The sequence below is a fragment of the Aquarana catesbeiana genome, linkage group LG04 (genome assembly GCF_042186555.1).
Source record: "Aquarana catesbeiana isolate 2022-GZ linkage group LG04, ASM4218655v1, whole genome shotgun sequence".
Lineage (NCBI taxonomy): Eukaryota > Metazoa > Chordata > Amphibia > Anura > Ranidae > Aquarana > Aquarana catesbeiana.
Genome location: NC_133327.1, coordinates 619,609,132 through 619,629,444, shown reverse-complemented (window position 1 = coordinate 619,629,444; position 20,313 = coordinate 619,609,132).

Genomic DNA, 20,313 nt, shown 5'->3' with positions numbered 1-20,313 from the left:
CCCAAAATACATGCAGAATAAAGGTATGTGTGCCCATTTGGGATGTAGGAGTGCTTCAATGGGAGAAAGGGCTAATGGGGGGAGGATCCAAGCGCGGAGTTGGGCTTTAAGGTTGCCAGGGTATATGTCTGCACTGTAGTCTCACAAGAGGACAAAGAGGCAGAGAACAGGGGTCAATGAAATGCAATTCCATTTACTAACTTTTTGGGGGGTTTTCCCACATACATCCACACTACACAAAATTCAGTCAAGTATCGGGCAGCAAGGCCTTGATATCCTGAAAAATAATTTCCAGTTAATAAAAAGTTGTTTCAATTGGGGTAAAGCAGCCAGATAGAAAACCTGTGTGAAAAACCTTTGGTGCACACTGCTTATCACAGATTCCCATTATGCATGCTTGCTCTGGGACAGCCTGTTCAGCTTCAATGCAAATGTTGTCACTGACCCAGACTTAGTATAGTTAAGAATATGAGAAAGATCTGCCATCTAAGGCTTCTTATACAGGTGTTTTACTACATACTACGTGATGTGATTGCATGACAGGCCCTCTTTGAAAACTCAGAGAGAGGGGAGTCGACAAGCAATATGTGGCTTGTTTTGCCTGCGGAGCCCCAAGGTTGTCAATAATCCAGCTCTTCTTCTTTTCATCCCTTACTTATGTGAGATTTATAGAAGGAAGCTTTTCTGCTTATTTTATTTTTTCAAGTCGCCTCTCCAAATTTCATTATTTTTCCTATCTCAGAGCTTTGTAAAATGCCGCCTGAAAAAGATCAAAGCGGCCTGTTTATTAAACAACAATTACCCTCCACCGCTTCCTTCTACAAAGGCGGCAATTAAAAAATACTGCTTGGAACCAGGAGTTGAATCCTTCCACAGCAGCAGAACACCGCGTGTGGAAACAAACATATAATATTATACACACCAAGGAAAATGGTGTCTGAAATTTACAGTAAAACCTTGGATTGAGAGTAACTTGGTTTGAGAGCATTTTGCAAGACAAGCTACATTTTTTAATAAATTTTGACTGCCATAACACTGATATTCCATTTCAAAGAGCCAACGTATAACGGCAAGTGGTTAATAAAGGTACAACATTTAGCAACATATTGCTATATTTAGAGGCACCTCTCTTCTCTTTTATACTCTGTAGCTCCTGATGGATTTTGCTTCTAATCCCCTTGTGGAGGCGGCCATTTGTAGATGGACATTTTATGGTTACACAATCTATCACATTGCTATAATCTTTTTATTCAGACTATAAATGGAAGGACTTATGAATAAATGGATGTGGAACGAATCATCTGAGATTCCGTTATTCCTCATGGGGAAATTCCCTTTGATATAAGAGTCCTTTGGATTACAAGTATGTTTCTCGGAACAAATTATGCTCGTAATCCAAGGTTTTACTGTATATAGGATGAGAAAAACCTTTAAAATAGCAGCGATTATTAAGGATTAAAACTTTAAGTAAGTTGGCCTTACATGCAGTGACATCACTAGGGTTGGTGTTACCTGGTGTGGTAAAACATGGTGTCAAACCAGCAAACCCACCACAGTGCTCCCTCCCCACCCCTGTTAGCCTGCTGCATGGCAGCCATCTTTATGATGCAAACAGGGATGTTTTATGAAAGCAGTGGGACTGTGTGCAAGATCATAATTTGGGCCCTAATACACGAGAAAGCAAAAATTGGGTGTGGTTTTTCAGGAGCTCTAGGTAGCACCTGCTGCTTACATAGTAAAGTAAAGATGCCCGGCGATTGAGGGGTTAAATGCCTTTTCGACTCCCACTCAGCTTCTTCCTGACAGGGTTGCCTGAGAAAACAAAAAAAAAGTAAAATCTACTGACAGCGCATTTTTTACCAAGAACCTAAAATTTTACAGAAACTTCTATTAGAAACTAAGAGGGGAAGAGGGGATGGAGGGATAGAGACAGGAGAAGGTGGGGGATGATAGGGAGGAGAGATAGGGATAGGAAGGAGAGAGAGATGGGGGGGATGGAAAAGGAAAGAAATGCAAGAAGGGGAGAGAGAGAGAGGAGGGAAAGAGGTGGGGGAGAGAGAGGAGGGAAAGAGGTGGGGGAGAGAGAGAGGGGAGTGAAAAAGAAAGGTGGGGTGATAGAGAGGGGCGAGAGAGAGACGAGTGAAGAGAGGGAGTGAGAGAGAGGGATGAGAGAGAGAGGAGGGTAAGAGAGTGAGGGGGGGGGTGAAAGTGAGATATAGGGGGGCTCCCCTATTCCCCCAATACTACACCAGGAGACTCCCCCCACTCCCCAAAACTACACTGGGAGACCACCCCCCCCAAAAAAATGATACTGTACTCTGTATAATTATATCAGCAGGGTTCCCTGATCAGTACTTTAGACGTGGTGAAGGAGTCAATGTCCAGTCATGTCACCTAATATTATGGAATCTCGCCTTCCCGCAGCCTGCCGGTTCCTTTACCAGCTGTGTATAGCGAGGCACAATCACAGCCCAGGACTTCGAACATAAGTGAGCAACTTCGTGGATCGGAGGCTGCCGCCAGCTCCTGCTTGGCTCCCCTCACTGTCACCGAATGGTTAGTCCACCCCTGTTGTCACCTCTCTGGCGGGTTTAACGCAGGTGCGGTCCGCACCCCTATAGCAATGCAACTGCCTACATGGATCAAACCTTTGGCTGTTTTTGGAGCTGTTTCTGGAGACAATCAGAGGTGGTCCCATAGAATTCTAAGGTGCTGTAATGTGTAGAAATAGCCCTGGTACTGAAGACTTGCATGTTTGGATGTAAACAAATAGTGGAACCACAGTTGCCGTATCAAGGTAAGTTAGGTCAGGGGAAAGGGGCAAAAATTATTTACTTTGTTGTAGGCTTCATTCACATGGCTGTAAAAAAATGCATATACAATTGTTTATTGATTACGGATCTTGACATTGTTTTCAATGGAGCCATTCACACAGGTATTTAAACATACGCTGAAGTAAATAAGTGCAGCGCTAAATGTAACCAAACAGCCAATAATATTAACATATCAACATAATAGAGTGCACTGTGAAATCATAAGACTTTCATATAAAAAATAAAAAGACTTAAGTGACATAAATAGTCCATATAGTGATTATAAACAAAAGTTTATTTCAATGGTGATTGTGAGGGAAGATCCAAAATTTGACTTAAGGAGTCACCACGACAAGTGCATCCACCACCCAGTAGAGGAGACTGAATACTCTTACCATAAGGCAGCATCAACCAAGCATGTAGTAATAATGGTCACGATGGTAGTCAGAACGGTAGTCACAGAGATGGCATCCAAAAGTGAGGCAGCGAGGTTCTCCACCGCAGGTAGGCCACTTGTCAAGTTATGAGCTCCAACATCCATAAAAAACATGAGACCTCCACATAGTGTAAAACCATTTGACTATGGATTTTATTAAAAAGTAGAAAACTTATATTAATCCTGGGATATCAGGCATCAATAAAACTTCACCTTATTGTGATCACATAAGCATTGGAAAATGGGTGCAATGACATGGAAAGGACTCATCTGATGGTTCTGCTTAGTAGCAGCTGTAACCAAGGAAAGGGGAGAGCTGGCAGCCTTAGGCTCAGGGGGCAAGTCCAGTCAAGTGTCCCATTGAACTACCGAATCAGCACCCCATCAACAGTGCCCATCAATTCAGCCTCACCAGTGCCCATCAATGCAGCCCCACCAGTGCCCATCCGCACAGCCTCACCAGTGTCCATCAATGCAACCTGATCAGTGCCCATCAATGCAGCCTCACCAGTGTCCATCAATGCAGCCTGATCAGTGCCCCTCAATGCAACCTCACCAGTGTGCATCAATGCAGCCTCACCAGTGTCCATCAATGCAGCCTCACCAGTGCCCATCAGCTCAGCCTCATCAGTGCCCATCAATGCAGTCTGTTCATTGCATTGGGATTAGAGAGAGGAGAGCGACTGGATTACACAGAGCAGAGATCTCCTGCTTAACAAGCGCGGCCGCTGTCATACGAAGTCCTGCCTCCTGGACCAGCCCCTATGATAGATGACATCAGTGTGCTGTCTATCATAGAAGCCAGTCCAGGATGCGGGACTTTGTATGACTGCGGCTGCCAGGTAAGCGGGAGATCCCTGCTCTGTGTAATCTGGCGGCGCTCACACCCCTCTCAGGCAGCCCAATGGGCCCAGCAGGACCCATGGTGGGGCCGGCCCTGGCACCCTTCCAATGCCCCAACTCCACCCCAGATCAGCCATGCAAAGCGAGGAAACAAACCGGGGACAGACTTAATCCAGGGACAGTGTCCTCAGTCCGGGGACTGTCCCCAGAAATCAGGGATGTCTGGTCACCCTAGGCTAGTGGCCAGCAGGCCCCACAGGCTATGGCCAGCAGGCCCAACATGCTATGATCAGCTCCCAGCAGGACCCACAGGTCAGTGGCCAGCAGAACCTACAGGCCAGTGGCCAGCAGGACCCACAGGTTGTGGGTCGTGCTGGGAGCTGCCCACGGACCTGTGGGTCCTGCTAGCCACTGACCTGTGAGTCCTGCTGGCCGCTGGCCATGGCCTGTTAGGTTCTGCTGGCCACTGACCTGTGGATCCTGCTGGCCACTGACCTGTGGTTCCTGCTGGCCGCTGGCCTGTGGGTCCTGCTGGGAGCTGACCATGGCCTGTGGGTCCTGATGGCCACTGGCCTGTAGGTTCTGCTGGCCACTGACCTGTGGGTCCTGCTGGCCGCTGGCCTGTGGGTCCTGTTGGGAGCTGACCATGGCCTGTGGGTCCTGCTGGCCATGGCCAGCTCCCACCAGGATCAACTGGCCATGGCCAACTCTCAGCAGGACCCACAGGCCATGGTCAGCTCCCAGCAGGACCCACAGTGTTGAGGGCTATTTTGAGGTTACTGGGTGGGCACTGACCTGGGGCAGGGTGAATAGAGTGTATGGGGGGGGTAGATGGGATGTGGGGTTCAGCTGTGGGTGTTAGGGTCTCTCACCTCAGCGATGGCAGCTGCCCATGCTAGTGTCAGCTCAGCAAGTCCTTTCACGGTCTCCTCCGGTCCTGAGGGTGTGATGCTCCTGTCCTGGGCAATTAAACTTGCAGCCTGAGCCAGTCCTGTGGGTCCCGACTCCCTGGCGCGCCCTGCTGCCTCTGCCTGCCTCCAAGATCTGTGAGTTGTTGTTTCCTGGCTGTGTTGCACTGCTCTTAGTTCTCCACCCACCGGGAGCTTGAGCACACGTGGACTACAAGTCCCAGAATACCACAGCATGCGGCTGGCCGCTGCGCCCGTGCCCCTGGCCCAACTTCCTCCGAGAAAAAAAAAGGCAGCAGGCGGCCGCAGGCCATTTTGCGTATAATTTGGGACAGCCTGGGGGGAAATTGCCACCCTGCCCCCCAGCCCAGCCCGCCCCTGACCATGGATGTATTAAGTTTATTAGATCACAGAGATATTGATTTGGATGCGGTGTTTTCATGTAACATTAATGGGAATCAAGCGGGTGATCTTCAACATTCCTTTAGAAAATTTAATAAAAATATATAGGTATGATTAGCAGTGCTGCACTGTATTAAGTATTGCAGTTTGACAATGATATGCCCACCTCCTGGAGAGTGTCCTTAACTTGTCTGAATGTTATGAATGGGTTTTTCTTTAGAGAGGATCCTGCGATCATCCACCAATGTTCTCTTCTGTGGACATCCAGGCCTTTTTATGTTGCTGAGCTCACCAGTGCCTTCTACTTTCCTTTATAATGTACCAAACTGTTGATTTGCCACTCCTAATTTTGCTGCTGTCTCTCTGATGGATTTGTTTCATTTTTGAAGCCTTACAATGGCCTGTTCCACTTCCATGGACAGCTCCTTTGAACCCATGATGTAGGTTCACAGCAATAGATTCCAAATGCAAATACCCAGGGCCATCTTTAATATTGATTGGACCCTGGGCAAAAATTTTCTTGGGCCCCCCCCCATGCAATTTCACTCTCCAGTTTACTGTATCAGGCAGCAATTGCGATTGGTTGCCAGCGGTTACAGCATATCATTACTACTTATTGACTGGTTGCTAGAGGTTACAGCACGCATTACAGCTCACTGATTGGTTGCTAGAGGTTACAGCAAATGATTTCTGCTTGTTAATTGGTTGCTAGAGATTACTTTACAGTATTACTGCTCACTAATTGGTTGCTAGAGGTTACAGCACATCATCCCCTCACTGCAGGGGGGCATGATACACATATCAATCCCGCCTTTATTTACATTACAGTGCCGTCGGCCGCAGCTATTTACTTATGAATGCCGTTTATTTACATGTAAACACAGGGTCTGCAGGTGAGTCATCTGTACACAATAGGGCAGAGCTGGGCAGCATTAGTACCAGCACTTCACACTGAGATATTGGGACACAGCACGGGACTAAATTTATATAAGTGAGTGGTGCTGCGCTGATCCTTAATACGAAAACAAATGAGATATGAATAATAAATAAATGCGTGTATCGCAAATAGAGTGGAAATACGTGAAAGAAAAAATATATATATGACACAAAATTAAAAATCTTAATGTTCAAATTCTTAGATAGCTGGTGAAAAATGACATGAGTAAATTCTAAATAAAATATTCACTTGAATCGCCTAAAGTAAAATTTACATGATTTAAAATGCATTAACGTGATGGTGGGGCTACCTAGACACCAATAACTAACATTAGGTTAAACATAAATAAAGTGCATAGTGAATGTAAACAACGTGCATCTACAGTTAGACCAGCAAAAAAGTGCAATGTGCAACCATAAGACTGGAGGAGTAATAAGTTACTCCTTTTCATATAGTGCATACTGTGCAAAACGACATCAAAGATAAATAATTTGCTGGAATCTCAAATAAAAATGACAAGAGGAAAAAAACATACAGAAAATTCATAAAAAAGTCCTTTTGAAAATTGTGACAGCAACGTCCTAGCATGCACACGTTGCAATTAAAGTGCTAAAGTGAACCACATCAAGTGTTTTCTTCGTGTGCAAGACCACTCAGATAGGTAATGGCCCCTTACCTCAAGGTAATAGGGCAAAAGCATATATCAGGAAAGCTGTTAAAACATCCGCCTATAGACTCCAACGCGTCCCTCACTGTCCTGGATCCTAGGATGGGACTCCCTCAGGTATGGTGCGGGGGGGATGTATATAGGGGGTAATCGGTAGAAAGAAAGCCAATAGTGTAATCCCGTTTGGTAAATGGTAAATCTCTTTATTAAAAAATTATAGGTACTCACATAATAATTTAAAAACAGCGGTATCAATCCGACGAGCGGCGAGCTCGTATGCCTCTGTTCGTGTGTACAGCCTGTCTCGTCCCTACACGTGACATCACACCATGTGACTTCATCAGGGGATAAACACAGGCTGAAATCGTGTCCTTAAATAGTCTAATATTGGCCGATATAGGGCGGCCATTTTCCTGGAGTGTAATTGGGTTAGTACGGCAGCCATTTTCCAAGAGATTTTTCACCGCTAGTTCCGCCTTAGGTGTCTGTCTATGTGGAGATGTCAGCTGACTTATGGGACCAATAAGCACCATCCAGCTCGGTAAATTTGTATGGTGCTGTCGGCAAAGGAAATAACACCATCTCTAGTATACGGGAACTAGCGGGGGGAAGCTGGATGGGAATATCAAAAAAATGATGAATAAAACTGGCTATAAAATAGTATAAATTGGGTATTAGCTCAGTTCTAAAGGTCTATCACCTTGGTTTGGTGTAATAAACTACCACCCTGGCTACCGGGTGTAGCAGACAGAACATGTGTGGGTGAAGGAATTAGAGCGTTCTACACTCATCGCGGGGGGGAGCGGGAAGAGAAAAGCAGCAGACACTGACAGTGCTCATAACATACATAATATAAATAATAAATCAATAGAAAATATATTAGCCCAGAAGCTTATATTGAACCTATTGGGAGGCAGGTTGATCCATAAAAATATATAATGATAGTAATAAACTTGTAATGAATAAAATAAAAATAAAAATAACAGAGGAACAAGAAAATGAAAAATAAAAAATATTAAAAAACATTACAAAAACCAAATACGGCATAGTGTAGATATTGCTAATGTGAGGATGTATATAAATACCTCTAATGGGTTCAGATTTGTGAAATATATGTGTGCAGAAATAACCAAGATTTTTGGTAGGGGTGTCCTGCCAGAGAATATATACTAGTTGTTTAACTAATAAGTGGCGCATTGAGAGTCTAGTCATATGGGCCATAGTAAATTTTGCATGGAATAGAACGGTTGCAATGCATGTGCGCTAAAAAGTATATGAAAGAGAAAAAGTCTAAAAATTGGGGATAAAATTCCATTAAAAATGATGAAAGTTAAAAGTCACTCAGGAAGCAGTTTAGGTCAAACTCAATGTTTAGACCACGGGGCCAGAAGGTATCTAAGGTGAAGATCCACTTGGATTCTAGTTTGCTTAGGGTTCTCACCTTGTGGCCACCTCGCCAGTGTTTAATGTATGGGGTAATACCCCAAAAACTCAGATGTGTGGGGTCTTTATTATGACAGGTTAAAAAGTGTTTGGACACACAGTGTTTGTCATAGCCTTTAAGAATATTTTGGACATGTTCCTTAATACGGACTCTCAGGGGTCTTTTTGTGCGGCCTACGTATTGGAGGCCGCAGCTACATTCTAATGCGTAAACTGCCCCCTCGGTGTTACAACAAATAAAATCTTTAATTGCATGATTCTCTCCTGTGCTAGTTGAGGTGAAATTAAATACTTTCTTATTTGGGCGTTTCGTCCTAAGACAGGCGAAACACCTTTTGCAAGGTTAAAAACCATTACCAGTGAAAAAAGAAAACTGTTTTTTGGGGGGATCTACTATATTTTTAACTACTATGTCCCTGATAGTAGGTGCCCTCTTGTATATGAACTTCGGCTTTTTAGGGAGGATGTCTTGTAGTTGCTTGTCTGCCAGTAAGATGGGCCAATGATCCTTGATTATCCTTTCGATTTTTTTATATTGTACATTGAAATCCAGGATAAGAGGTATTCCCTCAACTGTGTTTTTTTGTTGTGTAGTTTTCTCTTTGATCAGTTGGTTCCGATCGAGTGTGGAGACTTCGGCAATTTTGGCCTTAATGAATTTATGATCATAGCCTTTTGACTTAAATCTTTCGCCTAATTTTTCTGCTTGTTCGAAATATGTTTCAATTTTGGTACAGTTTCTTTTTATCCGCATCAGTTGTCCCTTTGGGATATTAAAAATCCAATTTTGATGGTGACAGCTTGTGGTGGGGAGATAGCTGTTTCTATCAACTCCTTTAAAATGCGTTTTTGTACTGAATGCAGATTCATCTAGTGAAATCTCTAGGTCTAGGAAGTTGATTTTTTTCTTGCTGATGTCCCAGGTTAATGAGATGTTTCTATCATTATCATTAAGTTTTACAAGGAATTTGATTAAGTCTTTTTCTTCTCCATCCCACAAAATGAAAATGTCATCAATATATCTTTTGTATATGATGAGCTGGCTAGGGCGGTCACCGAAAACGTTATATTCTTCCCACTGTGCCATGAATAAACCGGCTATACTCGGGGCAAACTTGGCGCCCATGGCCACCCCGGTTTGCTGATGATAGTAGGATTTATCGTACCAAAAATAGTTGTTTTTAAGGCTAAATTCTAAACATTTAATCAGGAACTTCCTTTGTGAGCATGGGAGTTCAGTGTATTTCCTTAAACCCCATTTTGCTTCTTCACACGCCTTGTGGTGGGGAATAATTGTATATAAGGCTGATACATCGGCTGTGGCCATAATCCATGATTTATCTTCTCCCTGAATGTTCTCAATCACTCGTAGCATCTCTTTGCTGTCTTTCAGGTATGCTTCGGTTTTCTGGACTACCGGCTGTAGGAAGACATCTATGTACTGGCCCATCCTCGATGTTATTGACTCGATGCCATTGACTATCGGCCTGGGGGGTGGGTCAGTTCTGTTTTTGTGTATTTTTGGTACTGAGTAAATGATTAGCGTTCGACAGGAGTCTGGTATAAGGTATCTAGCTTCCTTCTTGTTCAGGATTCCCTTCTTTGCTCCCAAATATACCACTTGTTCAAGTGCTTTGCGGCATCCAAAGACCGGATTCTTCAATAGTCTAGTGTAAGTGTTATTGTCATTTAGCATGAGGGTCATTGTGTTGTGGTACTGTTCTTTAGAGAGGATTACAATCCCTCCTCCCTTGTCGGCTGGCCGAATGACAATATCCTGCCTCTTAGTGAGCTTCCGAATCCCACTTTTAATATAATTAGGTTCTTCTTTCTTCTTGATTGGTACATCTTTTATTTCATCTAAAACAATTTTTTTAAAAACATCAATGAATTTATTATCTTTTGCTGATGGGTTAAAAACGGATTTATTCCTGAGTGAGCTGTGTAAAATCCCATTATCTGATGGCTGTGCTATTTTGGGTAGTGGGGGGTTCCCTACCATATATTTTTGTATATTTAGCTTATGTACAAATTTTTGAATCCCGATGTACGTCTCGAATTTATTCAAATTTTTTGTGGGTGCATATTTCAGCCCTTTATCAAGTGCTCCAATTTCTTCATGTGTGAGCACTCTCCCACTGAGGTTGAAAATCCCCTCTCCCTTTATACTCTCTTTCTTTTGTTGTCTCTTGCCGGATCTTCGTCCTCTCTTCTTTCGGGGCTTCTTCTGGGACCTCGTGTTTCCTCTTGGTATCTTACCGGATGGTTCTCTCTGCTCCTGTCTAAAAAAGGTCTGTTTGATTCCTGTTCTCCATATGGTGGAGGGTATGGTCTGACTGATCTTTCTTCCCCTTCTCTATTTGCCAAGGGGGCATAGTAGTTGTAGGTCGGGACTGGACTTTGTTCATCCGGCCCGTAGTGCCTCTGCGGTAGACCACTTCTGTCTTCATGTCTATATTCCTGTATGGGGCTTCTGTCTCTATGTCTATAATAGTCTGAAACTCTGTTGTCTCTGTATTCTTGTGCGGGTCTCCTTTGGCCTCTATATTCATATGGTGGGCCTCTTGATTCTCGTTCACCATATGGGGGTCTGTGCCAGTTGTTTCGATTGTAGGGTCTTCTATTATTCTTCCCATAATAAGGTTTTCTTCCTCCATTTCGTGGTGTCCGGTTATTTTGTTGGGGTCTCCGTTCATTCCGATAGGGGGTGTAATTTTGATATTCATAGTATCTCCCATCATTTTCTCCTTCTCTTGGGGTCATATATCTATTTTCATCTCTAGGGTCCTGGTGACTTCTATTTTCTATGGCTGGCCTAGGTGATTCATTTCGAGGCTGGGGATGCATTCTTACTGTTTTTTCAGGTGTGGAATATGTCGATAAGGATTCCACTTTTCCCAATTGGCTTTGCCATTTAAAAACTTGGTCATTGTGAAAGTCATTGGTATCTCTTGTATGTTTCTTACTTTTTCTTTGCTGTACCTCTTTGTCTTTCTTAGCCAGGTCCTTGTTTAGTTGTGTCATTAGAGTTTTATATTCAGTCGTGTCTTTGTATTGTTCTAATTCTTCTTTGAGATCCGCAATGTTCTGATCTATTATTTTATTTTTCCTCCTTTTCCTATCCAACAGGAAACCCATAAGTTCTAGGCCTTTATCATTGAAAAACTCGTCGTTTGATTCCTGATCCGTAAGGCCATCATTCGGGGGGACATCCCACCTTAGCCTTCTGGGGACAATACTTTCTTTGAGATAGGTTTAGAAGGTGCAGGTGTCCCACCAGAGACTCACCTTCTTTTCCATATTGTGTCCCAATTTGCGCATTAGACTTTCTAGGTCCAAATTGCGATTGCTTTTTTTATTGTTAATATTAAATACTTCCTCTAAATTTACTTGCCTTTTTTCCATATAAGAGAACACATCCATGATTGCTGCAGGAATGGGGAGTGTGTGAGGGCAAGCTAGTAAATAGGGAGTTATTCCCGCGCTATCAAATATGGAAGCGGCTAGAAGTGGAAAAGCCGCATGCACCGATAAGGTAAACACCTGACCTTTTAAATAGATTTATATAAGTGAGTGGTGCTGCGCTAATCCTTAATACGAAAACAAATGAGATATGAATAATAAATAAATGCGTGTATCGCAAATAGAGTGGAAATACGTGAAAGAAAAAATATATATATATGACACAAAATTAAAAATCTAAATGTTCAAATTCTTAGATAGCTGGTGAAAAATGACATGAGTAAATTCTAAATAAAATATTCATTTGAATCGCCTAAAGTAAAATTTACATGATTTAAAATGCATTAGCATTAGCAAAATTTACTATGGCCCATATGACTAGACTCTCAATGCGCCACTTATTAGTTAAACAACTAGTATATATTCTCTGGCAGGACACCCCTACCAAAAATCTTGGTTATTTCTGCACACATATATTTCACAAATCTGAACCCATTAGAGGTATTTATATACATCCTCACATTAGCAATATCTACACTATGCCGTATTTGGTTTTTGTAATGTTTTTTAATATTTTTTATTTTTCATTTTCTTGTTCCTCTGTTATTTTTATTTTTATTTTTATTCATTACAAGTTTATTACTATCATTATATATTTTTATGGATCAACCTGCCTCCCAATAGGTTCAATATAAGCTTCTGGGCTAATATATTTTCTATTGATTTATTATTTATATTATGTATGTTATGAGCACTGTCAGTGTCTGCTGCTTTTCTCTTCCCGCTCCCCCCCGCGATGAGTGTAGAATGCTCTAATTCCTTCACCCACACAAGTTCTGTCCGCTACACCCGGTAGCCAGGGTGGTAGTTTATTACACCAAACCAAGGTGATAGACCTTTAGAACTGAGCTAATACCCAATTTATACTATTTTAAAGCCAGTTTTATTCATCATTTTTTTGATATTCCCATCCAGCTTCCCCCCGCTAGTTCCCGTATACTAGAGATGGTGTAATTTCCTTTGCCGACAGCACCATACAAATTTACCGAGCTGGATGGTGCTTATTGGTCCCATAAGTCAGCTGACATCTCCACATAGACAGACACCTAAGGCGGAACTAGCGGTGAAAAATCTCTTGGAAAATGGCCGCCGTACTAACCCAATTACACTCCGGGAAAATGGCCGCCCTATATCGGCCAATATTAGACTATTTAAGGACACGATTTCAGCCTGTGTTTATCCCCTGATGAAGTCACGTGGTGTGACGTCACGCGTAGGGACGAGACAGGCTGCACACACGAACAGAGGCATACGAGCTCGCCGCTCGTCGGATTGATACCGCTGTTTTTAAATTATTATGTGAGTACCTATAATTTTTTAATAAAGAGATTTACCATTTACCAAACGGGATTACACTATTGGCTTTCTTTCTACCGATTACCCCCTATATACATCCCCCCCGCACCATACCTGAGGGAGTCCCATCCTAGGATCCAGGACAGTGAGGGACGCGTTGGAGTCTATAGGCGGATGTTTTAACAGCTTTCCTGATATATGCTTTTGCCCTATTACCTTGAGGTAAGGGGCCATTACCTATCTGAGTGGTCTTGCACACGAAGAAAACACTTGATGTGGTTCACTTTAGCACTTTAATTGCAACGTGTGCATGCTAGGACGTTGCTGTCACAATTTTCAAAATGACTTTTTTATGAATTTTCTGTATGTTTTTTTCCTCTTGTCATTTTTATTCTTTGAGATTCCAGCAAATTATTTATCTTTGATGTCGTTTTGCACAGTATGCACTATATGAAAAGGAGTAACTTATTACTCCTCCAGTCTTATGGTTGCACATTGCACTTTTTTGCTGGTCTAACTGTAGATGCACGTTGTTTACATTCACTATGCACTTTATTTATGTTTAACCTAATGTTAGTTATTGGTGTCTAGGTAGCCCCACCATCACGTTAATGCATTTTAAATCATGTAAATTTTACTTTAGGCGATTCAAGTGAATATTTTATTTAGAATTTACTCATGTCATTTTTCACCAGCTATCTAAGAATTTGAACATTTAGATTTTTAATTTTGTGTCATATATATATTTTTTCTTTCACGTATTTCCACTCTATTTGCGATACACGCATTTATTTATTATTCATATCTCATTTGTTTTCGTATTAAGGATCAGCGCAGCACCACTCACTTATATAAATCTATTTAAAAGGTCAGGTGTTTACCTTATCGGTGCATGCGGCTTTTCCACTTCTAGCCGCTTCCATATTTGATAGCGCGGGAATAACTCCCCTATTTACTAGCTTGCCCTCACACACTCCCCATTCCTGCAGCAATCATGGATGTGTTCTCTTATATGGAAAAAAGGCAAGTAAATTTAGAGGAAGTATTTAATATTAACAATAAAAAAATCAATCGCAATTTGGACCTAGAAAGTCTAATGCGCAAATTGGGACACAATATGGAAAAGAAGGTGAGTCTCTGGTGGGACACCTGCACCTTCTAAACCTATCTCGAAGAAAGTATTGTCCCCAGAAGGCTAAGGTGGGATGTCCCCCCGAATGATGGCCTTACGGATCAGGAATCAAACGACGAGTGGTATAAATTTTTCAATGATAAAGGCCTAGAACTTATGGGTTTCCTGTTGGATAGGAAAAGGAGGAAAAATAAAATAATAGATCAGAACATTGCGGATCTCAAAGAAGAATTAGAACAATACAAAGACACGACTGAATATAAAACTCTAATGACACAACTAAACAAGGACCTGGCTAAGAAAGACAAAGAGGTACAGCAAAGAAAAAGTAAGAAACATACAAGAGATACCAATGACTTTCACAATGACCAAGTTTTTAAATGGCAAAGCCAATTGGGAAAAGTGGAATCCTTATCGACATATTCCACACCTGAAAAAACAGTAAGAATGCATCCCCAGCCTCGAAATGAATCACCTAGGCCAGCCATAGAAAATAGAAGTCACCAGGACCCTAGAGATGAAAATAGATATATGACCCCAAGAGAAGGAGAAAATGATGGGAGATACTATGAATATCAAAATTACACCCCCTATCGGAATGAACGGAGACCCCAACAAAATAACCGGACACCACGAAATGGAGGAAGAAAACCTTATTATGGGAAGAATAATAGAAGACCCTACAATCGAAACAACTGGCACAGACCCCCATATGGTGAACGAGAATCGAGAGGCCCACCATATGAATATAGAGGCGAAAGGAGACCCGCACAAGAATACAGAGACAACAGAGATTCAGACTAGTATAGACATAGAGACAGAAGCCCCATACAGGAATATAGACACGAAGACAGAAGTGGTCTACCGCAGAGGCACTACGGGCCGGATGAACGAAGTCCAGTCCCGACCTACAACTACTATGCCCCCTTGGCAAATAGAGAAGGGGAAGAAAGATCAGTCAGACCATACCCTCCACCATATGGAGAACAGGAATCAAACAGACCTTTTTTAGACAGGAGCAGAGAGAACCATCCGGTAAGATACCAAGAGGAAACACGAGGTCCCAGAAGAAGCCCCGAAAGAAGAGAGGACGAAGATCCGGCAAGAGACAACAAAAGAAAGAGAGTATAAAGGGAGAGGGGATTTTCAACCTCAGTGGGAGAGTGCTCACACATGAAGAAATTGGAGTACTTGATAAAGGGCTGAAATATGCACCCACAAAAAATTTGAATAAATTCGAGACGTACATCGGGATTAAAAAGTTTGTACGTAAGCTAAATATACAAAAATATATGGTAGGGAACCCCCCACTACCCAAAATAGCACAGCCATCAGATAATGGGATTTTACACAGCTCACTCAGGAATGAATCCGTTTTTAACCCATCAGCAAAAGATAATAAATACATTGATGTTTTTAAAAAAATTGTTTTAGATGAAATAAAAGATGTACCAATCAAGAAGAAAGAAGAACCAAATTATATTAAAAGTGGGATTTGGAAGCTCACTAAGAGGCAGGATATTGTATTCGGCCAGCCGACAAGGGAGGAGGGATTGTAATCCTCTCTAAAGAACAGTACCACAACACAATGACCCTCATGCTAAATGACAATAACACTTACACTAGACTATTGAAGAATCCGGTCTTTGGATGCCGTAAAGCACTTGAACAAGTGGTACATTTGGGAGCAAAGAAGGGAATCCTGAACAAGAAGGAAGCTAGATACCTTATACCAGACTCCTGTCGAACGCCAATCATTTACTCAGTACCAAAAATACACAAAAACAGAACTGACCCACCCCCCAGGCCGATAGTCAATGGCATCGAGTCAATAACATCGAGGATGGGCCAGTACATAGATGTCTTCCTACAGCCGGTAGTCCAGAAAACCGAAGCATACCTGAAAGACAGCAAAGAGATGCTACGAGTGATTGAGAACATCCAGGGAGAAGATAAATCATGGATTATGGCCACAGCCGATGTATCAGCCTTATATACAATTATTCCCCACCACAAGGCGTGTGAAGAAGCAAAATGGGGTTTAAGGAAATACACTGAACTCCCATGCTCACAAAGGAAGTTCCTGATTAAATGTTTAGAATTTAGCCTTAAAAACAACTATTTTTGGTACGATAAATCCTACTATCATCAGCAAACCGGGGTGGCCATGGGCGCCAAGTTTGCCCCGAGTATAGCCGGTTTATTCATGGCACAGTGGGAAGAATATAACGTTTTCGGTGACCGCCCTAGCCAGCTCATCATATACAAAAGATATATTGATGACATTTTCATTTTGTGGGATGGAGAAGAAAAAGACTTAATCAAATTCCTTGTAAAACTTAATGATAATGATAGAAACATCTCATCAACCTGGGACATCAGCAAGAAAAAAATCAACTTCCTAGACCTAGAGATTTCACTAGATGAATCTGCATTCAGTACAAAAACGCATTTTAAAGGAGTTGATAGAAACAGCTATCTCCCCACCACAAGCTGTCACCATCAAAATTGGATTTTTAATATCCCAAAGGGACAACTGATGCGGATAAAAAGAAACTGTACCAAAATTGAAACATATTTCGAACAAGCAGAAAAATTAGGCAAAAGATTTAAGTCAAAAGGCTATGATCATAAATTCATTAAGGCCAAAATTGCCGAAGTCTCCACACTCGATCGGAACCAACTGATCAAAGAGAAAACTACACAACAAAAAAACACAGTTGAGGGAATACCTCTTATCCTGGATTTCAATGTACAATATAAAAAAATCGAAAGGATAATCAAGGATCATTGGCCCATCTTACTGGCAGACAAGCAACTACAAGACATCCTCCCTAAAAAACCGAAGTTCATATACAAGAGGGCACCTACTATCAGGGACATAGTAGTTAAAAATATAGTAGATCCCCCCAAAAAACAGTTTTCTTTTTTCACTGGTAATGGTTTTTAACCTTGCAAAAGGTGTTTCGCCTGTCTTAGGACGAAACGCCCAAATAAGAAAGTATTTAATTTCACCTCAACTAGCACAGGAGAGAATCATGCAATTAAAGATTTTATTTGTTGTAACACCGAGGGGGCAGTTTACGCATTAGAATGTAGCTGCGGCCTCCAATACGTAGGCCGCACAAAAAGACCCCTGAGAGTCCGTATTAAGGAACATGTCCAAAATATTCTTAAAGGCTATGACAAACACTGTGTGTCCAAACACTTTTTAACCTGCCATAATAAAGACCCCACACATCTGAGTTTTTGGGGTATTACCCCATACATTAAACACTGGCGAGGTGGCCACAAGGTGAGAACCCTAAGCAAACTAGAATCCAAGTGGATCTTCACCTTAGATACCTTCTGGCCCCGTGGTCTAAACATTGAGTTTGACCTAAACTGCTTCCTGAGTGACTTTTAACTTTCATCATTTTTAATGGAATTTTATCCCCAATTTTTAGACTTTTTCTCTTTCATATACTTTTTAGCGCACATGCATTGCAACCGTTCTATCCCATGCAAAATTTACTATGGCCCATATGACTAGACTCTCAATGCGCCACTTATTAGTTAAACAACTAGTATATATTCTCTGGCAGGACACCCCTACCAAAAATCTTGGTTATTTCTGCACACATATATTTCACAAATCTGAACCCATTAGAGGTATTTATATACATCCTCACATTAGCAATATCTACACAATGCCGTATTTGGTTTTTGTAATGTTTTTTAATATTTTTTATTTTTCATTTTCTTGTTCCTCTGTTATTTTAATGTTTATTTTTATTCATTACAAGTTTATTACTATCATTATATATTTTTATGGATCAACCTGCCTCCCAATAGGTTCAATATAAGCTTCTGGGCTAATATATTTTCTATTGATTTATTATTTATATTATGTATGTTATGAGCACTGTCAGTGTCTGCTGCTTTTCTCTTCCCGCTCCCCCCCCGCGATGAGTGTAGAACGCTCTAATTCCTTCACCCACACAAGTTCTGTCACCCGGTAGCCAGGGTGGTAGTTTATTACACCAAACCAAGGTGATAGACCTTTAGAACTGAGCTAATACCCAATTTATACTATTTTAAAGCCAGTTTTATTCATCATTTTTTTGATATTCCCATCCAGCTTCCCCCCGCTAGTTCCCGTATACTAGAGATGGTGTAATTTCCTTTGCCGACAGCACCATACAAATTTACCGAGCTGGATGGTGCTTATTGGTCCCATAAGTCAGCTGACATCTCCACATAGACAGACACCTAAGGCGGAACTAGCGGTGAAAAATCTCTTGGAAAATGGCCGCCGTACTAACCCAATTACACTCCGGGAAAATGGCCGCCCTATATCGGCCAATATTAGACTATTTAAGGACACGATTTCAGCCTGTGTTTATCCCCTGATGAAGTCACGTGGTGTGACGTCACGCGTAGGGACGAGACAGGCTGCACACACGAACAGAGGCATACGAGCTCGCCGCTCGTCGGATTGATACCGCTGTTTTTAAATTATTATGTGAGTACCTATAATTTTTTAATAAAGAGATTTACCATTTACCAAACGGGATTACACTATTGGCTTTCTTTCTACCGATTACCCCCTATATACATCCCCCCCGCACCATACCTGAGGGAGTCCCATCCTAGGATCCAGGACAGTGAGGGACGCGTTGGAGTCTATAGGCGGATGTTTTAACAGCTTTCCTGATATATGCTTTTGCCCTATTACCTTGAGGTAAGGGGCCATTACCTATCTGAGTGGTCTTGCACACGAAGAAAACACTTGATGTGGTTCACTTTAGCACTTTATTTGCAACATGTGCATGCTAGGACGTTGCTGTCACAATTTTCAAAATGACTTTTTTATGAATTTTCTGTATGTTTTTTTCCTCTTGTCATTTTTATTCTTTGAGATTCCAGCAAATTATTTATCTTTGATGTCGTTTTGCACAGTATGCACTATATGAAAAGGAGTAACTTATTACTCCTCCAGTCTTATGGTTGCACATTGCACTTTTTTGCTGGTCTAACTGTAGATGCACGTTGTTTACATTCACTATGCACTTTATTTATGTTTAACCTAATGTTAGTTATTGGTGTCTAGGTAGCCCCACCATCACGTTAATGCATTTTAAATCATGTAAATTTTAATTTAGGCGATTCAAGTGAATATTTTATTTAGAATTTACTCATGTCATTTTTCACCAGCTATCTAAGAATTTGAACATTTAGATTTTTAATTTTGTGTCATATGTATATTTTTTCTTTCACGTATTTCCACTCTATTTGCTATACACGCATTTATTTATTATTCATATCTCATTTGTTTTCGTATTAAGGATCAGCGCAGCACCACTCACTTATATAAATCTATTTAAAAGGTCAGGTGTTTACCTTATCGGTGCATGCGGCTTTTCCACTTCTAGCCGCTTCCATATTTGATAGCGCGGGAATAACTCCCCTATTTACTAGCACGGGACTAAAACTTCAAAGGACAAGGGAATTTAAACTGGGATAGTTGGCAAGTATGAGGCAGCTGCTTTGGGCCCCACAACAATGACAAGGCCCAGGGCAGCTGCCCCTTTTGCCCTGCCTAAAGACGGCCCTGCAAATACCACACAATCAACTCCAGACCTTTTACCTGCTTAATTGAAGGAGTAGACCACCCCTGGTGATGAAACAGCTTTTTTTTTTTATAAATTTAATTTCTTGGACAAACAAACAAAATAAAATACAACAAAACATCATACGCATTGAACCTAAAATATATTAATACAAGGTCAAGATCCAATCACATTGCATAGCAACTATCAATCTAAAATTAGAATTCAAAATAAAAAATGGAAAGAGTATAAAAATTATCAAAAGGATATTTTATCTGGGCTTAGATCTAAGCCAACCCATGAGTCCATTCAAATATCAAGCC